The sequence below is a fragment of the Salvelinus alpinus genome, chromosome 2 (assembly GCF_045679555.1).
Source record: "Salvelinus alpinus chromosome 2, SLU_Salpinus.1, whole genome shotgun sequence".
Taxonomy (NCBI): Eukaryota; Metazoa; Chordata; class Actinopteri; order Salmoniformes; family Salmonidae; genus Salvelinus; species Salvelinus alpinus.
In genome coordinates this window covers 34664541-34670540 of record NC_092087.1, presented here as the reverse complement: position 1 = coordinate 34670540, position 6000 = coordinate 34664541, and positions in this window count along the sequence as shown.

Below are 6000 nucleotides of genomic sequence, written 5' to 3'. Positions count from 1 at the left end.
ATTGACAGATACAAACTTGAAACCATGATCATGTCAATTTCGCCCACCGGATGAAACTCCTGGACAGCAGTTGTGAGTAGCCTGATTGTCCATTCCATATTGTCCATTTTACTTTGATCTGTCCTGTTTTTAGGATATGTTGTTTGTTAAAAAAAATTATTTGATTGGGCGCCATTTAGGTTAGGCTATTTGATCGGAGAAAACTGCATGATGTAAAAAGTTTCCGTTTTGTCATACATTTTATCTCCAACCTTTAGGTTACAGAAAAGGCCACATACTCTTTCTACCATATGCTATGTCTGCTACATGATTTATGTAAATTTTTTGGACTGAATTTTGGTGGAGCGCCACAGCGATGTGTCTCTCCAACAGCACCCTGGAGAGGCGCGCTGGTAATGGACAAGATAAATATTTTGCGTCCCTGCCATTGACAAAGTGGGCACTTATCATAGGGCAACATCAGTGCTCACCTAAAAACCCCATATGCCATTGATTGAGAGAAATTGTAATTGTTTTGGGGCAGAATTATGTGAGGTTTTATGTGTTGTTGGAGATGTCTTGGACAGTTTAGCTCAGAAAATGCAGCCCTCGTCAATCTGCCACCTAATGAGCGGGCCGGCCTTAATCTCATCCTCCCAGGCCATTGTCATGGTGCAGGAGCAGATAGAGTCAAAGTAGTGGAATGGGGTAGTGGGAATATAGGTGGCAGCTGCAGAGAAGGACCTGGGTGTATGAGATTTTACTGCAGAAGAGTAAGTGGGGTGGTGATTTTTATTTTTATGAAATAGAGGTATATAGGTGAAGGGTTAGTTAGTGGTCCAATTTTTTCCTTTTAGCAACAGAAATAATGTAGATAAGCCGTGACTGGCCTCACACTTAAGTACAGTAGGTGGCAGTGTATGCACCTTAAAGTTGGATGCGATCCGCCAACCCAATCCCAAACAGGAAGAAAACGAGACAATGCTGAAACATCAATCCATGGGGGAGTCAGTACCTCCTTTTCATTTGTGCCGAAAATCTAAATGAAAGAAAAGTTATCTTGCAAACTCAGCAGCAGTGGCGACCAGTCAGACCTCTACCTGTTTTAAGCCCTACCTGTTTAGCAAAAAAATTGCCTACTTTGCAAGTTATTTTGGCATATATTTGTGTTACAATGTAATAATGTAAACAATGACAAAAAATCTATACAATCCTTGAGTTAATGAAGCTGCATACAAATATGGCTCTTGAGCTACAAAATGCAGGCTTTCTGTGTAGGAGGGGCAGCCGGCGAAAGACTGGAGCATAGGCTTTGGTAATTTTCTCTAGTTGCGCCATGATTGGCTCAGTGTTCTATCACTCATGGGGACACTATGTCACCACAGAATCTTCAGGGAGAGCTAGGCAATTCAAGTCCCCTTGTGTGCTGCCATAGATTTACACTAGAAGTGCCCGTCCAATAAGGCTCAAGGTCATTGGCCACAGATAAAATTATGTCAAATCACGTTATATCAAAATCTTAGCTAGCTAGCTAGTCAAGCAGTCATCATCATGAATCATGTTGACAATCTACTGGCAAATTCTTTTCAATCCTTGTCATATGAAGAGAAATTATAGATAAAACGTATTGGTGCTAATAATAGGCCATTGGACATAAACATTACACAACCAGTCGGAAATCGCAAATTCAACAATGAGTGGTTTGGAAGGAATCAGTGGCTAACTGCGATGCAAAGCAATCACTATTTTGCTTTCCCTGCCTGCTATTCGGTGGAGAGGGTGTGTGGTCCAAGTCTGGGTTTAAGGATTTAAAATATCTGTCCGAAAGGGTCTGTTTTCCAAGCTTGAAAGGATACACATTCACACACAACACCATGGGCCAGAAAAGGTTGAATACATTGCCCATGCTATCAATACAGCATGACATCTGCCAGGTTCAAAACAACTGGGAAATCTCAGACTTCGGTGAGTTCAAGATATTTGGGAACATGGAGGAAAAAACTAGCTCCAACTGGGAAAATAGGTTTTGAACGGTCATCCAACTTGGATTTCCAAGTCAGGAACTTTGGTCTTTTTCTTGTGATTCAACCTCGTTTTTTTTTCAGAGTTCCCTGTTGTCTTGAAAGCACCATAAATCCAGATGATGACTAAATTTGCCCACAAGTACCGCTGCGCCATCTTCCTGTTCAAGTGAGCACAGCACAACAACTGTGAGTCCAAAAATAGGCCTATGTCTTGTATGTCTTGTATACTGCTACATAAATTATGTAATATGCCAGGGATATATGTATACTGTAGCTAAGGAAGTAATAATTAGTGTATGTTGTGTAGTAAGCTGTTAGTATCCCATGTGTCTCACCCTAAGAATTAGTTCCCTCTCCCCCTCAGAACTTAGACTATAGGTCTACTGTTCTGACTTGGTGGTGCACATGTAGACTATAGCCAGATTTAGAGAAATGTCATCATCAAATATTGTATAAGCTTTCATTGTCTGCTTATATGCCCCAGTTATTTATCCTACATTTCTGACTTGGTGTACAGGGAGGATACTGTAAGAACGGTCCATGTTCTGAATTCTGTCTTTGTCCATTTAAATAATGCTGAACAAATAGGCATATCATCCGTCTGAGCTCGGCTGTGACTGAGAGACCCATATGGCGGTGCACAATTGACCCAGCGTCGTCCGGGTTAGAGGAGGGTTTGGCCGGCCAGGATGTCCTTGTCTCATCGTGCTCAAGCAACTCCTTGTGGCGGGCCGGGCGCCGGCAAGCTGATTGCGGTCGTCAGTTCGACAGTGTGTCCTCCAACACATTGGTGTGGCTGGCCTCCGGGTTAAGCGAGGAGTGTGTCAAGAAGCAGTGCGGATCCGTTTCCATTCCTACAATTTAGTATAGGCAGTCAGCAGATGCAGCTTGCATACTAAAGAGACCAATTGACTAACTGGAATGTGAAAGGGCTGTCACAAACAGACTTGCCTTTTGATCTTTCTAATGCGTAATTGACCTGTGGGTGAAGTTTTTTTTATCTTGAATGTGGCAAAAAGTCCTGCAGGTCACATCCTACTGTACATATTTCTTTATATTCCTTTGGAAGTCAGGTAGGATGATAATTTGGCTGATCGTTAGTGTGTGGGTAAAACCTCCATGGAAGCCAAGCCAGGAAAAACAAGCCAATTTACAACCTATGTGTTGTGATAATTGTGTTGTTTGCTCTATAACCTGTTAGTTCATATGCCTTGACAACGTAATATATAGGCCTAAGGCCGAAATAGTAAGAAGACACAGTGGCAGAATAAATTTAACAACAACTTGGTTTCATCACAAAACCGGAGAGCAACATCTGTCTAGTGGAGTCCACAAAACATATTGCAAAAGTGAATCTTAATCGAACGTAACCTACATGGATAAAAATATAAACCATGGAAGTAAGTGAGACTGTCATTATGCATAATGTACTTTGTAATATTCATGTAATACCAGTGCAGTGGTATATTTTTATATAACCAATTACCGCACCGATGTTAGCATAGCGTTAATTAGCACCCATTTGCACTTGAGCTAGCTAATTAGCAATAGCACCCTTTTGCACGTGAGCTAGTGTCAGGATTCACCTAGCGGTCATGATTTGGGGCTGTACAAATGTTTGATGTATTAGAATAATTGATTATGCTTATGTTATATTAATAGAAGGGGAGGGGTTATAAGACATTTATAGGGTCCTAGACTATAGATTAACAATATATATATATATTCATTATATAGTTTTAGAATTGTTCCACGGTTGTTTTCTTTCTCTCTCTGTCTCTGTCTCTCTGTGTGTGTGTGTGTGTGTGTGTGTGTGTGTGTGTGTGTGTGTGTGTGTGTGTGTGTGTGTGTGTGTGTGTGTGTGTGTGTGTGTGTGTGTGTGTGTGTGTGTGTGTGTGTGTGTGTGTGTGTGTGTGTGTGTGTGTGTGTGTGTGTGTGTGTGTGTGTGTGACTGACACAGAACTCTGCAGGGGAGTGTGGGAGATAAGAGACTAGTTAGACATTCCACAGTAAATCAGCTTTGGGGAGTGGACGTTTACTGCTAAGTTTAAGATACCACTAAAAGCCATTGTTTATATAGGGTTTTGGTCTCAGGAGTAAAAAGGTAATGACGTAGTCAGTGACATCACTAAGGCGGGAATTCGGTTTAATAAAACAACTTGAGACCTTTTGTTTGATGCAGAACTTACTCAGAAACATGCGTGCTATGTTCCTGTTTGTCAACTTCTGTCTGCAATTGCATTAATAAAGGTTTTTGAATGATTTAATTAAAGATATTGTCATAATGCTAATTTCACCAATGAGCCAATAATGATTGACAAAGAAGGACGTAAGGAACGAAACCTAACACTAGCTAATTGCTTACAATGAGGGAATCTTATTTGGACAAATTTGCCCACTTGAGCAGTAAGCCTAGGTTTACATGTACAGTTATGTAATCGATTTGATCGTTTATTTTCTGTGTTTCTTCAATGTAAGCCTTGTTGTGTTTGGCTGGCTCTAAATGTCTATCGTTGATGTCGACTGCCATTCCCTAAGTTAACTTACATATAGCGAGTCTACACAGCCTGCACATAGTATATACAATAATGAAATGAAATGCCTATTGCTTATTTTATGCCTTTCTAATTATCATGCCTTTTATGTCTATGCTTATTTTCTTTGATGTATAGAAACACGTTAGTGTGTTATTGGAGGGCGAGAGTCCAAAAATAAAAAATGCAGCAGCAGTCAACTTCATCACTGTCCCTTCTGCACATATAAGGCTGAACAATATATGGTCAACAACCACATCAAAGGTCCTGCTTCAGTGAGGCAGAGGTACTATTTCTTTCTTTGTTTATTGAATATATTTAACATTCACGTTTTTTTGATTTGCCCTATTTTCTTCAGTTACATCAGTGTATTTAATTTTATTTTAGAACTTGTTACTTTACTGTTATTCCTCTCTTTCAGAGTTCACAATCAGAAAGTGTGGCTTCAGTTGTAGAAATACGACACACTTTCATTGTTGCTATTGCACAGCAACAATAATCAACAGAGCACAGTTTCGGAAGCACCTGACATACCATCAGCATCCAGTGACCCCTCAAGAGCACCCAGAGGCCCTTAAATTCTCATCACTAGTGGATATAAGGTTTTTTGTGATCCCCATCCGATTGTGTGATTTTCTTTTTCAAAGGAAAACATGCAGCAAATTAGGCAATGGTGGTGCCTAGTTTTCCTGCAGAACTTTCCCATACCGTAAGTCTTGAACATTATAAAAACTTTTCATTTGCATTCTTAAAATCAGTTGTTTCACTGTAGCTAGACTGACCTGAATATATTTTCATATTGAATGTATGTAATGTATGTCATTCACTCACTAAGGTGTGAAGAAGAGGTTGAAAGATGGAAAAAAGCTTAAGGAAAAAGGCTTAAGGAAAAACACACTATAGGTAGGTGTCATATGATGAGTGGTATAGTCTTAAACCAATGTTTAAAGACTTAAATCCCCCTTCTAATGATGAGTGGTGTAGTCTTAAACCAGTATTTAAAGACTTAACCCCCCCCCCCCCCCCCAATATATTTCAGGATGTAGAAGACGTCCCCCCTAAGAAGTCACAGCATGTCACATCAGCATCCAGCTCTGCAGGAACAGGTACTGTCTAGGCTATTAGCTAAAGTAAGGTGCACTCTTTTACACACATCCCTAGAGGTTCCCTTACATTACTTAATGACCACAATCTGTTTTCATTCTAGACGATACTGAAAACAAAATGCATGGCGAACTGGGAGCTGTGAACTGGGTATGTAGTCTACTGTGTGTAAAGCTGAAGGCTTAATGCATGGCAAGATATAATAGTTGTGATGACTTGTTGAGTAATTATAGATATCACTGAAAAACCCTTTAGTAATAGTGACTTTTGTTTGCATGGTGGTATTGTGAAAGTGGGGTGTAATTTGACTTGATCACCCAATGAGGCACTACTCTTAATATTTATTCTTCCTTTTTCTT